We start from the raw sequence: 16268 nt of genomic DNA, 5'->3' as shown, positions 1-16268 counted from the left end.
AGGATTGTGGAAATTGTGCGCCAAGGGATAAGGATGATAGGGAAACTTTTTATATTATCTGTTCAATTATTATCTTAATCTAAACCTATTTGAAGTAATAACGTCTATTCATTAAAAATAATAAAAGATTTATTTTTCCTAATATTTAATAACAGACTAATGTCCATTCATTAGCTTCATTATACCTACTGTGAAATGTGAACAGACTTGAGTTGCAAATGTCATTTGACTACTGTGGTTATAAACAAATGAGTGACCAGCTAAATTAAAATTTTCACATGTGAAACAAAAATAATATGGCTTGGCATTTTTGTCTTAAGTATGGGACACTGAAAACTAGTGTAATGATTCTTCTTCTTTTTTCTTTTAGAGACAGAGAGTGTGAGCAGGGGAGGGGCATAAGGAAAGGGAGAGAGAATCTGAAGCAGGCTCCATACCCAGCATGGAGCCCAACACGGGGCTCAGTCTCATGACCCTGACATCATGACCTGGGCCAAAATCAAGAGTTGGACACCACCCAGGTGCCCCTAGAATAATTATTCTTGAATTAACTTAATGAATGAATTTCCACAGTACCTTCGACAGGGTCAGAAGTGGGGTGAACCTTTGGCTTTATTCTCCTGGCCAGCTTCCGGAGACCTAGAGAAAATATGGATTTTTTTTTCACTTTTGTTTTTTGTTTTCTCAGAGACCCTGGGAAATGCATGACAACAGAAAGAGCTGTTGACATCTTGCTATCAGAATACCATAGAAAAAGGAGTGATAAGTTCATCAGAGTTCAAACTTTTGATCCCATGGTTCATCATTTGCCTAGCAAAGCCACCTGAGTCAGAGAGGGCTTTAGGAAGGTCTTAGGGTTCATATAGCATTCAAATACCCCACAGAGAATGTAAACTGATACAGTCACTATGAAAACACAATATGGGACTTCATCAAAAAAATTCACAAAAGAACTACCATTACACCCAGCAATCCCACTCTTGGATAAGAAATCCATTTGAATTCAAGTCTAGATTTCAGAGAAATATCTGCCCATGTTCGGCAGCACTATTTACCAAAGCCAAGCTATAGAGACTACTTAATGTTGAGTGGGGGAGCCGGGACAGGAACGGAGTTGGTTCCTTGGGGAGAGAGGTCCCAGAACACCTGACACCTGCCCAGACCCCTGAGATCAAGCCCTGCAGCCCTGAACCAGGGCTCCCTCATCTCTTTCTCATATCCTCCAGCCCCAAGTTGTCTGTGGGAGACAGTGGATGCCCTGGGGGAGGTGCCTGAGCCAACAGCAAAGTCCAAATCCTAGCTTACCTTTGCACATCTAGGTTTCAACCCCTGACCCAGAACACAGTGCAGATGCCCCTTGACAAGCCCCTCTGAAGGGCCAGGGGAAGCCCAACTGTGGCCATCCTCCCACAGCATTCACCCTACTAGCTGTCTGATGTGGAGCCTTCCCCGGGACCAGTTGAGCACCCTCAGGGACCAGTGGTCTGCGGGGCTCCCAAGCTGATTCAGAACCCAGGACTTTCCAAACTAATTGTCACATGACAGCTCTACCAAGAATTTGCTTCCCTTCAACTGACCAACCCTGGCTGAGCAGTTCCTGTGAATTAACTGGGAAAATGGCCACCTGGGCTAGTGCTTTGCTGGTTTAATAAATTAAGCCTATGACCTCTAGTATCTCACTGGTATTGATCTAAGTAGGTCTCCAAACTGCCTGGGCTAAGGCCTGGCTAAGAGTGAACCGGGACTGTATTGGCTCTGAATGGGCACCTTCCCTGTTCCTTCCTTCCTCCCCCAGATCCAGTCTTTATAGACTCCCCATCCTTCTCTAGACCCTGCAGTGGCAGGGCACCAAGCCCCACCTCCTTTGAGAGGGACCCCTCAGGGGCGCCTGTGTGGCTCAGTGGGTCATGTGTCTGACCTGGTTCAGGTCATGATCTCAGGGTCCTGGAATCGAGCCAGGCCTCTGTTTCTGCACTCAGCTTGGTGCCTGCTTGTCCCTCTTCTCCCTCCCCCCCACATCCCCCTTACTCACCACTCCTGCTCTCTCATTCTCTCTCAAATAAAATCTTTTTTTAAAAAATCAGGGAATATACAAAGGACACATAGAGAGGGACCCTTCCATACCCACACCCTGGAGAAGCTCCCCCGTCACGACTCTCCATAAGGATCACCCAGACCTGCTTTTGCATTTAAATCTATCATCTGCTGTATACTATTTTGCACGTGATAATAAGCAACCTTTTATTGAGAGACTTAGATTCAGATATAAACACGACTTTCTGTTGCATTTCATCTCACATCCTTTGTGAGGAAGCTCATCAATTGTTGACGATTTGTCAATAATGAAGTTCTATCATTGAAAACCAACCACCATTATTCATTTGATGCTGTTTGACTTCTAGTCTTGCTTTGCGAGGCTATGTGTATATAGTCATGAAGCATGGCCTCTCTCCATGCTTGTACTTACTAGCCAACAATGGGAGGGCTCCAGAAGGAGCAAAGGCCCCCACTAGAGCATGGACACTCCCTGGCCCAGCTGGACAAGTGCGTCCAAACAAGGATGATGGACAGCAGGCTGTTATGAGTGTTTGAGTTCTTGTTGGTCACTGTCCCTAAAGTGTGTAGTTCATGGCATTCAAGCATTTTTTAGGGCTTATAGGGAGGATGTTATCAAATCTACACCACTGTGTCTGCGATTCTTTTCTCTCTGTTTTTAAAATAGGCTCCATGCCCAACATGGGGACTGAACCCACGACCCTGAGATCAAGAGTCAAATGCTCCACTGGCAGAGCCAGCCAGGCACTGCCCAGCATGCTCCCTATTCTTATTCTATTTGTGCCATGCCCTGAAGAGTGACCATGCCATGACACTGATTGGCCAGGCACTGACCAGCTCTGGACAGAAGGTTAATCATGAGCTGGTTCTTTGAGTCTTATTTTTCCTTGTCCCAGGAGTGTCCCTAAGCTCACAGGATTTCGGCATGTCTAGGGCTTACTCATACTGACAATGCCATCAAATACCATGAAAGGGTCTCCTCCATTCTGACCAGATTGAGGTCAGGTGCTGAAGAGTAGTCCAGCGTTCAAACAGAGTTTGACTGGCTTGTCCTAAACGGTGCCTCCAAACCCTCAGAATCTTTGAACTGAACACAATCATGGCTTCAAAAGGACCAGGCTTTCTATGTCCTTTTCAGATGAATGACTATGGCAAGATCTGGACTTCTATGGCTCAAGAGCTTCCCTGGGCTATGTGACCACCGAGCTGACCTCATAATGACAAACAGTGTTTGGGATTCCCCTTGGCTCAGGGAATTCCTGACATCCACGCAGATGCTAAAGCTTCTTTACACAGTAACTACTGATCCCATGGTTGAGTCATAAGTGCAGTTCGGTTCAGTAGTTAGAGCATGAGCACTGGACTGCAGGCCTGGGTTCACCTCCTGGCTCCTTTACTTAGAGGAGTTCATGAACCTGGTCACATTCATCTCTGTGCCTCCGTTCCTCCACCTGAGGAATAGGGAGAGGAAACAAATCATCGCATAAGTGTGTGATGAGCATTGAATGAATGAACACCTGTCACATGGTCAGAAAGGTGAATTAGAGGGTCTAGATCTTGTTTGAGATCTCACAATTTCAAAAGTTCCAGAGCTGGATTCAAATCTGGGAGTCTGAGTTCCCAGACCATTGCTCTGTGACACACAGCTGCTTTGCCTAAATACAAGCATTTTACCCCAACACGATTTCTTTTGGACAGAATCAGAGGCAACAACAACAACAACAACAACAACAACAACAACAACAACAACAACAACAGCAACAGCAACAACAACAAAAAGCAAACAAGCAAATCTATTGCTGTCTCCCTGAATCCACTCTCTGGGGCCCTTGTCCACAAATATCCATGACTGTTCTCTAGAATGTTCCAGTTGCCTGTCTTAAGGTCAGCAGATCAAATGAGATGAATCCCAGTGTAAAGGAAGGGAGGGTCACTGTTACAAAGTCTTGTGTTTTCAAACATGTGAAACAATGCCATCTTGCATTATTTATTCCTCACAAAAATAGAAGTGCCTCCAAACAAACTAGGAGTTCCTGAGACCCTTGTCAACTCATAGAAAAAAAAAACATAGCTTAGCTTTTGGGAAGATATCTGGATGAAAGTTCAGGAGAACTAAGAAACACATTACATCAAAACCACTTTAATGTAGACACGTTCTGTTTTCAAGCTACAATCCTATGTGCAAATGTATGCAATCATCTATATATACATATATACTTATATATATATAATGTGTGTGTCTCTGTTATTGTGTCTACATCACCTATTTTTCTTTGTGCATCACTAATAATCTGTGTACTTGGTTATCGATCACTCATTAACTCGATCCATTAACCAGTTACCCATCTTTCACCATACATTAAAGGCCGGCTATTCATTGCGTCACCGAGAAATAAAGGTCATGCTATTGTCACCATACTTACGTCTGAGGCGCTGAATGGGACGGGTGGTAGCATACCTTTGAAATCTCTAGAAAATGTCATTTTGGATAACACCCAAAGTTCTTAGAAATGGAAATGTGTGTTTGGGGGTCATAAATTGAAACGTAGACTCTCATATTCTGAGGATCTCTTTGGGGCAACTATTGATAGGAACGAACCCACATGTCCCCAAAATCCTGAAATCCATACCCCTTTGGGGATGAATGGTACAGGGCAGACATTGTAACACACTGAGAAAACAATGATAAATGTCCTCCATATCAACCTTTCTGGGTTCACTCTAAATTTCAGAAATGCATAATGTGAATATAGAATTTAGGATGCTTAAAAAAACTTAAACGAGGGGCGCCTGGGTTGCAGAGCAGTTAAGCATCTGCCTTTGGCTCAGGGCATGATCCCAGCGTTATGGGATCAAGCCCCACATCAGGCTCTTCTGCTATGAGCCTGCTTCTTCCTCTCCCACTCCCCCTGCTTGTGTTCCCTCTCTCGCTGGCTGTCTCTATCTCTGTTGAATAAATAAAATAAAATAAAATAAAAAACTTAAATGAACATAGACACTGCCGTATTTTCCCCCCTTGAGAACCTAGGGGTGACAAGTGAGGGGTGCAGGATATCATAGGAAGTAGTCCATTGTTCTCCATGGAGGACAAAATCCAAGGCTGCTAGCTCAGTAGAACCACCAACAGTAGAAATCAAGGGATAAAACAAAACTATAAAACATATGTAGATGAAATTGGGAGAGAGGAAATTTTCAACAATGAGAAAAATGGTTTGAGAAAGAGTTAACTGAGTCATAGCAAACAGCATTCAGAAGATCATTATGAACATACCATCACAGCAGGAACCACAGCAGGAACCACAGCAATTTCCCATTCTGAGTTGGAGCAGCAGAGCAAACACCAATCTGCAGGAATGGGTCAGCTCAAAGAGTCCCAGCTGGAAAGGACAGCAGAGGTGTGGCTCAAGTCACCATGGCGACAGTGTCATCATAGACCTTTCAGAGTCAATGCAGCTGCACAGTGGCCAACTTCTGGTGTCAACAGGGGCCTGTCTTCACAGACAAGGGGGGCATGGGAGAGTAAACTTTTTGTTTCAAAAGTTGAACCCCAGTCTCACACATTCTCACTCTTTTTTTTTTTTTTTGAAAATAAACGACATGAGGGAGGATGACCTGCCACCCCCCCCCCAAATAGAGTCACTAGCCAAACTTCAGGGTGAAGAGGGAAAAGAAAAACAGATTGAGAATAAATAGAGGTCCCACTCTTGATTTAAAACACCATCCCCACCCATTCTATCCTCCGGAGTCACCAGACATTTCTAGAACAAAGTTTAAAATGGGTCCCAGATGAAATGAAGAGCAGTGTTCACAGAAATTCCATTCTTCAAATCATATTTCTCTAAGCATATACTAATGAAATCATGTCATTCTCTCACCATCTATGCATACTACCTGATTTTTCTCTGTGTATAGCGGAGAGGACGTACTTAGTTACCTCTCAACCTTTGTGAATTTCTTGGTCAGTATGCGTATGTAAAGCAGACTCTTCCCTGAATAATGAGGGGGGAAATATCACTGTATTTTCACCACTGCATTTCTGTAATAGTGAATGGGTCGAGGGCAATACATACAACTAGTACTTTTCTAAATGAAGTATTTTAAATACTCCCCAAAATGCAGGGTTCAGTGTGTGTTCTGGCTCATGGATGGGCACTCAATAGACACAGGATTTTGATCTGTTCATGAAAAGTAGCAATGGAAACGGAAGGAACCAGCTCCAAATATACATAAAGAAGGAAACCTTTTAGAACAAAACCGAGTGCCATGGACTTAACCAAGCAACTACAGTACATGGTAAAAAAGTGTTTGTAGTCGGGGAACCTGGTGAATCCTTGGACTCTGAATTTTGACTCAGGTCATGATCTCAGATTCGTGAGATCAAGCCCCAGAAAATAATGGCATAAAACAACCCCTTTACTTTGGTAAAGTACTACTTTGGTAAACCTGGTCACAAGGTTAGGAATTCATCCAGGACACAATGCTGACGTTAGAAAATGAAAGGTTTCAAATATCCACACCCAGGATGATCCCCACTAGGTAGAACTTGGGGTCCATGAAAAGAGCAGCCCTAGGCCCAGTGCCAATAAATAAATGAGGGCTTTCTATTTCTCAAATCCACAATCCAGAATCCAAGTTTTGCACGCAGTTGGCACTTCCTGAGTTAGTGAACAGATTCTTTGCAAATGCCCACATCTATTCTTTGCATGTTCCCCAGATCTACTTCCCAGTAGGGTGGCCAGAGGGCAACCAAGGGGAGTCCATGATGCCAGTTGTGTAGCTGAACCTCTCAGCACCTCTTTCGGATTCTATCTGAACCAAATGCCCACTTTGGACACTCCTCAGGGTAGCAGAAATCATGAGGTTGTGATTGGGTGTATCTACATCTGAGGTCATACCCATTGGAGAGAAAAAACAAATTCAGCCACTGGTCAGAATGCAGAGCCTGGACATAGAAGAGGCCCACATATTCCTTTTGCATTTCAGTGGCTTCTCTCTGCTCTTTCCACAGTCAGTAAACCTTCCCACAGAAATCTGTCCTGAACATCAAACTCAGGACTCAATTAATGATGCCTATAAGAGAGACCTTGCCTCACGATCATTAAGCAGTGAATCAGTAAAAATTTTGTAAGGAGGGAAATAAGCAAGACCAGACATAGGGGGCATTGTGATTTTTGAAGCCTTTAATTTTGTTTTTGCACTCTGGGGTAGCCACATCCTTTTCCATATCAAAAGGTTAAGACACACATTAGTAGTATCATTTTCCCCCCACAAAGCCAAGAAAAAGGACAAGACTGTGTTACGTGTCTTGTGAGGGAAATCAAGAGTCGAGGCAGGTGCTTTCCATAGGGAATAGATTCCACCTGAGGTTTGACATGGCAGGGAGACCTTCCACAGGGCACCAATCAAGAGCCCAAAGGAGGTGGGGAAGCAACAGGAAAGGAAGAGCGTATGAGGCAATCGCTCCTCCAAAGAATAGATTTCTCACAAGAAACCGATCTGTCCTGATAATGGACTCTGTCGGGTGGCTCACTTGTGTCCAGAGCAGGACTCAACCGTCAGTCTTTATCAGAGACCTACCAGGTCACTCTACTCTGCACTTGGGACTGAGGGGCACAGGCCCATAAAATGCCCAAAGTCAGATAATTCCCACCTTTCGTGGGGAACCAACTGTGATATCACAATCTCTGACTCCTTAGTGAGGAAGGGGGCAGTAGGGTCGTTTCGGCATCCGTGGCTTCACCTAGGGAATAGCTCTCAGCTAGGCTCCAGATCTTTGATCTTGGAAACCAACTTCCCCTACTTCCAGTGGAACCTGACTCCATTCTTCGAAGAGACCACAGAGCACAGAGGACCCCCATGGGGGGGCTTTATGCAGTCAATTGGTGCAGTGGAGGGAGGAGATGTGTTCATGTTTCAAGTACACCCGTGTGTTCTATTTCCTGACACCAACCACAACCAACTCCCCAAGTTCTCCAACAATTCAATTCATACTCCATGGATTTCAGTGCTCAGTCCCACAAGTCTGTCCCCACTGCAGAGGCCAGTCACAAATGGGATGTTCAAGCTACCCACACTTCTGCCCAACCACAAGGTCAGGTATTCCCTCAGACCCCCTCCTTAGGGTTGATAATTTCACAAGAATGACTCACATCCACAAGTGGATGGATAAAGAAGATGGGCTCCATGTATACAAAGGAATATGACTCAGCCATTCGAAAGGATGAATTCTTACCACTTACATTGACCTGGACGGAACTGGAGTGTATTATACTGAGTGAAACACAGCAGTCAGAGAAAGACAAGTATATGGTTTCAGTCATAGGTAGACTCTAAGAAACAGTGCAGAGGATCATAGGGGAAGGGAGGGAAAATGAACTGGAGGTCATCGGAGAAGGAGAAAAACCATGAGAGACATTTAAGTATATGAAACAAACTGAGGGTTGCTGGAGGTGAGGTGGGTGGGGGGATGAGGTAATTGGGTGATGGGCATTAAGGGGGGGCACGTGATGCGATGAGCACTGAGGGGTGTACGCAAATGATATATTATTGAACACTACATCTGAAACTAACGATGTACTATATGCTGCCTAATTGAATTTAAATTTTAAAAAAGGAAAAAACAATTATAAATACACTGTAATAAAAGTTATGTGAATGAAGGGGAAAAAAGATCGACTCAGAAGTCAGGAAAACATTTTACTTACATCGACCAGTTTATTATAAAGAATACACCTCAGGAAATGCCCAATGGAAGAGATGCGTGTAGTAAGGAAGGTCTAAAGGGGGTGGGGAGTGGTGGAGAGCTTCCACGCCCTCTCTGGGGGAAAATCACTTTTCCACAATATTAATGTGTTCACCAACCTCTTGTTCAAGACTCTTTATAACCCAACCTTCAGCCCCCTCCCCTCACAGATGGCCAGTGGCTGGGGCTGAAATTTCCAATCCTTGACTCCCAGTTTGGTCCTTCTGGTGACCAGCCCCACTGTGATGCCATTTCTGGGCCCCGCCCTATGTCAGCTCTTTAGCCTAAACTCTGGAGAGGTCTGTTGGAGATTTTATGACTAACAAAAGGCTCTCCTATCCCTCAGGAAACTGCAAGGATTTTAGGAGTCCTGTGCCAGGAACCAGAAATAAATTTATTATTTATTTATTTATTTATTTATTTATTTATTTATTTATTTATTTATAAATTTTCCACAAAGCACTTCTCCAGAAAGGCTAGGCAGACAGGACATTGGCTTGCCTCTTCAAACTACTTCATGGTGGCTTCCCAGAGGGAGATCACCTGGACAGCTGAATGGCAGGATCATCTGTGATTTAAATGCTATTGTTTCCTGAAATCCTTTCATCCTTAAAGTGGAAATACCTAATGGGTCTTAACTAAATGTCCTTTCTAGTGCTAAAAAATGAACACACAGGGGCGCCTGGGTAGCGCAGTCATTAAGCCTCTGCCTTCGACTCAGGGCATGATCCGGCGTTATGGGATGGACCCCACATCAGGCTCCTTCCCTGGAAGCCTGCTTCTTCCTCTCCCACTCCCCCTGCTTGTGTTCCCCCTCTCTCTGGCTGTCTCTTTCTCGGTCAAATAAATAAATAAAATCTTTAAAATAAAACAAAATAAAAAAAGATTCTCTCTCTCCTTCCTCTGCCGCTCTCCTCCCTATAAAAAGGATAAAGGTTTCCAGAAAGAAGGCAGGCCAAACATTTACCTATGAGTTTAAACTGCTCTAATTTTTAGTAGTCTTGTGAGGAGCGGGTGGTGAAGATACCCCTCATTATCAAGAGACAGAAATGTTTACTAAACTGAGCAGTTGTGGAATCAGATGGGTCCTTACCCTCTGCTGGGCATTTCATATAGTAGAATGGAGGAGGGGGTAAGCCTGGGTGGGGACAGGGAAGAGGGAAGAGCTGGCATAGTTTCAGACGCAGTACCACCTAGCGGCCGGCTGTGTTTGCGACCACTGGACTCACCAAAAGTTCAGGTGTCACTCAAGCCCAAAAACCCACCAGGGCTTTCTCTATTTGAAGAGAAAAACACAAAATAAGTGAGGCACAACAACAAAAACCTCTCAAATTTCTCTGAGGGTTCGCCAAAAAGGATATTTAAAATATGTATAATTTATGAACTGTTTTTATGACCTTCCCATATTTTAAATCTCACATATATTTGGCTTTAGGGTTTTGATACACCTGTATTTTTATATTTCACTGTGCAATAAAACATGGTACCAATAAGAGATTTCTTTTTTTAGTCACTGAGTGGCAATAAAATCAACGTGAAGAATCCATCTCAGAGGATGGGAACAAAGCAGAGCCAAATGCCATCCCCCTTGCTTGGTTCCCCATGATTCCTTAGCAAATAGGTTGTGTGTCCATCAGTCTGGACCTGTGTGTTCTAAATAGCTGAGCTAAAGTGAAAGAGAATTTGTACTGATATTAGTCACGGGTGACTATTAATTAGTAAAGCTGAAGGCTTTAATCTTAAGAAAATATGAGTTGAGTTGAAATTAGAATTTTACCTTCCATGGTGTGGATTAATGATGAAGCATGAATTTTTACAAGTATATATATGGAGTAATATATATGGAGTAATGTTGATGAAGTTAAATACATGACTGATTTTGTCCAGAAGACAAGAAAAAAATTATACTTATTGGCCACAGGCAATTCTTGAGATTTGTAAATACTCAAATTCAAATTTTCTGAACGTGTAGCTCCCTTTGAAATTTTGGTCAATGCTGAATAAAGCCGTTTGTGGCACAAACTTTCTGTCATTAGCAAATCGCTTTTCTCCTAGAATTAAATTAAAATGAATCAGATTCAAGAGGTGAATGCTGGTATGGTAGGTGGGAAGAGAACACTTTCACAGAAAGTGCCCCTTGTGGATCATTCTTGTTCCAGAACTGAGTCACCTTTGGAGGGAGTGGGAGACCCGAGAAGAATCTCACAGAGGACACACCCAATCTTGTGCAATTTTGTTTTTAACTTGTCAGGGTTCTACAAAAGGCAAATATGAGAGAGCAAAGTCTGGGGAATGAAGTATTTTACTAATACGGCAAGTGTTTCTGAGCCCAACTCAATTCCAAGCACAGCATGTGCACCTAGAGACACTGGGGGCACTCAGGCTCTCTGCTCCCGGAGCTGTGGGCAGGACTAGATTTTCAATACCCACGCTGGAAAGCTGATCAAGTCTTCCTTTTCCTTAACCAGATCCTAGGTTGGACTGTCCCACGAGATGCTGAACTGAGCTCCCCATTGACTGCTTCCACCCCTTGGCTACTGCTCCGGGTCTGAGGGGCGGCCAGGTGGGACCAGCTCCCTGAGCTGGAGGCTCTCTCGGCCAAGTCTGGCAGCGTCTGGCAGACGTCTAATGTGACCCACCTGCATCAATCATAACTTTTCTAGTAGCCACACTACACACAGTAAAAGGAGAAAAGTCAAAAGAATTGTAATTGGAAAAATGGTATCACTCCAACATGCATTTACGTCAATGAGACAGTGTTTTAAAAATCTCAATAAAATAATTTAAGTTCTATTTCTTATTCTGGTTTCAGCAACTAGTGTGCATTTTACACTCAGAGCACATCTCAATTCAGGTGAGCTGAATTCCAGGTGCTCGAAGGCCACTGGTAGTTGGTGGCTACGATATCGGACACCCCAGATCTGGTTCATTTCACCAGCTCAGGTCAAAGCTGAATGACCAATTGCACCATTTATCCTAAATAGCATCTCAGATATCAGAAGTTCCGGGCCAAGAGTCATTTATTTATATTTATATTCATATTCATATTTGTATTATGCTGTAGGCCATATCCTTGTAGAGGGATGAGAAATACTAGGTACATGACAGGTCTATGCAAGTAAAGAGGATAAAACCTCAAGCCCTCATGGTCATTTGGGTCATTAGGAAACTCCAGTATACTTCTTATTCCCGAGAGTGGGTCTGGCCGAACATTTTAAAGAACGAAGCAAATGTCTCATCTGCCTAGGTTATCTAGAAAAAGCTATGTACCTAAACTGTGCTTATATCCGCAGCCACTAGTGCATCAACTCATGGCCAAAGGAGCCCCATGGGAAAGGTTTGTCGTGTCCCTTCTGCTCTGTGGTCACTCAGAAGAATGAGATCAAAACACAGGGTCAGTTGGGGGAGCTGGTGTCCAAGATCAGGGATCTGGAGTCCTGGGTTCTGGGACGCACGTCCAGGGACAAGAGGAAGGAATTGGGCCCTGCTAAGTGAGCTGCTGAAACACAGAGTCCAACCCAACTTTCCAGTCCAGAAATTATCCTGTGGGCAAGGAAGCTTCCCCACGGTCCCAGGGGAAGGCAGGGAAGCTCCTCTCTATGCAAAGCTCCCACTGGGGAAGTTAATGTATGTAACTCTAGGTGAGAAAGGACAAGTCCCGCCCTCTGGGCCTGTGAGGAGAGGGAGTCTGATGACAGAGGCTGAGAGTGGGGACCCTGCCCCCACCCCACCTGCAGTACGACCCATCCTGACACCGGCACCTGCACAATGGACAGAGACCTGAAACTGCCCTCTTTTCCTTGCTCACATTCCTTCTTCTTCCTCACTCATCATCAAACCCTGCCTGTGATTTTCAGGTAAAAGCCAATCAGTACACCTCATGTTAGCATCATTACTCTTATGCCTTTATATATTCCCACAAGAAGAGGGGACAGAAGACACTGCTTTTTCAACTATAATACAAGTTGTATTTGTTTTATTTTTTTTTTACAAACGTGGAAAGTGAAATGTATGCAATTTTAATCCTAATTGCTTAACATATTCTGAATTCGCACTGCATGGAATTTCCTTCCCATCTGAGTGCTTCGTTTGGTTCTCATGTACATGAGTCACCTCCAGAGCCTGAGAAATGCTGCCACGAGGTGACGCAGGCCCTCCACACGTCTCCACAGAGGCAAGAAAGGAAACTAACGTGTCCAAATTCCTCTCCTCTGTCAGGGGAGTGACAGGGGCTCTACAGCAGGTGCGGCCCCACCAACACCCGTGCCTGCCAGCGTTTGCCCTGAGAGCCAAACCCTGGAAGGACTGGGGAGGCCCCGGGCAAGCCTGAGGGGAGGACCCAGGGTGGGCCGTTACCATGAGGTGGGGAGCGGGCCCACCACTGTGTAGCTGGAGCAGCAGGTTTGATAGGAGCAGGGACTCTGGCTCTGGTGCTCAGAGCCTCTGTCCTGGGCCTGGCCGGTCCCAGGAGCTCAGTGGGACCGTGAGAGCCATTGTGTGCAGCCAACCCAGCAGACTTCACACAGGCCTCTAGAATTTCCGCCAGCCAGGGAGGGTCTCCGGGCTGCTGCACCTGGGCCTCTCGCCCACGGAGCCAATTGCAGGTTTTATTCTGATCCCAGGACCGGGGATGTGGGTGAGGAGAGGAGGAGAGAGATGTGCTCCAGGGCGTGCCACCCACCTCACTTCTGCAGCAGGACCCGGGAGCAGTGTGGGAGCCCCACAGGGAACATTCTCTGTGCCGCCCTCCCTGGCAGTGCCCTTTCCCCCAGGGCAGACCTGAGGGCGGCCCCTGCAGGGGCTGGTCCAAGACCTGAAGGTGCAGAGGGAGATGGGCCCCAGGGCCTCCCTCACCTGACTTGCAGGGAAGCACTCTGTCTCCAGCTCAAGTGTGCAGGACAGACTGTATCCCACCAGACCGCCTCTGGCAGGGGTCATACCACACCTGACCCGGTAACTCCTCTGCTCAGTTCCTAACACATGAGATTCAAACACGAGCCAGGTTTGCTGCTTGGCAGACGCAGAGCAGGAAAGAGCAGGTCTCAGGGAAAGATCATCTTAAATAGCAGAGCACACCTGAAACCATCCACATAATATCTCCTACTATTTTGTCATTGATATATGAAGAAAACAAGACAAACATCACACATATTTACTTCTCTCTGATTTCACAACCCCAGTCTCCCACCTCAGTCTGCAAAGCAGCTGGTGAGCCAAACTGCTCCTGGAAACCTCCTCCCTGGATTCCTACCTGAATGTAGCTCTCTTTGGGAGGAGGGGGCAGTAAGCAGAGAGAGAGGAGTTGAAATGGGAGAGCACGGCAGGGGAGAGGGAGGGAAGAAGGAGAGATGAAGGGAAGGAAGGTCAACCACCAGTTTTGATTTTGTGGTTCCTAGTGTGGATGACACAGAGGCGGTCTGTCAGCCCTTCTCACTTTCCAGAAAGTGAATGGAGACTGGATTGTTTGCCAGAGCTCGCTGACATTACGGTGACCACATTAACTCCAGGTAGGTGTAATCTGAGCACTGAGCACGGGCCAGGCTCTTTTCACAAATCAGCTCCTTAACCCCCCACAGGCCCTGTGATCTAAGTTCCCATCCTACCCACAAGGAAACTGTGTCTCAGAGAGATGAAGTGACCTGCCCAGAGCTGCACAGCAGATAACTGGACAGGCTGTAATTCAAACCCAAGTTCCCAGATTCCAAATGCCAGAGACTTGACTGCCACACTGTCCCACTCTCCAAGGAAATTGCTATTTATTGAGCTCCTACTATATGCTGGGCACTGTGTGAGGCATGAGGGATACAGGGATGAATAAGACAGAGCCATTCTATGGGCAGCTTGTCATGTGTCGTATGCACTGGGAACCTCGAGGATACAGCCAACTTGTTCCCAGCATCTAATATGGAGTGTGGCCCACAGCGGGGTCTCAGTTGATGTTGGCTGAAGAAATGCACCCACATGAGCACTTGGTTGCTTTCACTGATGGAGTCCCATGACTGCTGCAAATTTTAAAGCCAGCAAAATGGCACAACCAGACTGAAAACAAGAACTCTGGTGCGCTCACTGGAACCAGACTGACACCGGGAGCTCCAGGAGCACGCGGGGGCGGCTGGCGATGTTAGAAACACAAAGGACAGAGACGTGCGGGACCTGGAAGTGAGGGCTGGGACACCGGGTGTGGGGCACACATCCCGGAATGATGCAGGGTTGAGCAGCAACAACAAAATCAGAGTGAAAGTGGCCAGAACATCAGTGAAGAATGGTCCGTGATCCCCTCTGTTCTGAGACAGAGGCTGAGACTCGGCCACAGCTGCTCTGACTCTCAGAAAATACACAGCAAACTGCCAGGGAAAGCTGCCGGAGAGCAAAAGCCTGGAAATACCGGCTCACAGTGTGCCCATCCCCCTCCCCCCTCGCAGGCAACATGGAGACTCTACCCAAACAGGGTTGCCTGAGTATCGGTGCGGCAGGCCCCTCCCCCAGAAGGCAGGCTGAAAAATCAAGAAGCCCACATCCCTAAGATCCCTATAAAACAAGGGCGCACGGCCTGGGTCCCGGTCAATAATTTGGGCTCTGGACAACCCCGCAACCTCTCCTTATCAGAATGACGAGAAAGAGAAATCCCCCCCAGCAAAAAAAAAAAAAAAGACAATGAATCTGTGGCCTCTGCCGCAGAACTAAGGGATATGGATATAACCAAATTATCATAACTGGAGTTCAGAGTAAAAATGGTCAAGATGATGTGTAGACTTGAAAAAAGTATTAACGAAAATGTTAATGAGAATATAGAATCTCTAAGGGCGGAAATGAGCGAATCTGGCAGAAATTAAAAATTCTATGAGCCAAATGCAGTCAAAACTAGAGGCTCTGACGGCCAGGGTGAATGAGGCAGAAGAAAGTATCAGCGAATTGGGGGATGGGTTAGTAGAAGAGAAAGCTAGAATAGAATCTGGACTCAAAAAGTCCATGCTCAGGAATGTAGGTTACGGGAGACTACTGACTCAATGAAACGTTCCAATGTCAGAATCATTGGCATCCCCAAAGGGGTGGAGAAAAACAGAGGTCTAGAAGAGATATTCGAATGAATTGTAGCTGAAAACTTTCCTAATATAGCAAGGGAAACAAACATTCGTGTCCAAGAGGCAGAGAGGACCCCTCCCAAGCTCAACCATGAAAAATCTACACCACGTCACATCATAGTGCATTCGCAAATATTAGATCCAAGGATACAGTATTGAAAGTGGCCAGGGCAAAGATATTTCTCATGTACCAAGGCAAAGGTATCAGAATTATGTCAGACCTGTCTACACAGACCTGGAATGAGAGAAAGGGTTGGGAGGGATTTTTAAAGCTCTTTCAGAGAAAAACATGCAGCCAAGGATCCTTTATCTAGCAAGGCTGTCACTCAGAATTGATGGAGAGATAAAGAAATTCCAGAATTGCCACTCATTGACTAATTTCATAACCA

Source organism: Ursus americanus, chromosome 1 (genome assembly GCF_024610735.1).
Source record: "Ursus americanus isolate L20-20 chromosome 1, mUrsAme1.1.p, whole genome shotgun sequence".
Classification (NCBI taxonomy): domain Eukaryota; kingdom Metazoa; phylum Chordata; class Mammalia; order Carnivora; family Ursidae; genus Ursus; species Ursus americanus.
Note: the sequence above shows the minus strand (reverse complement) of the source record.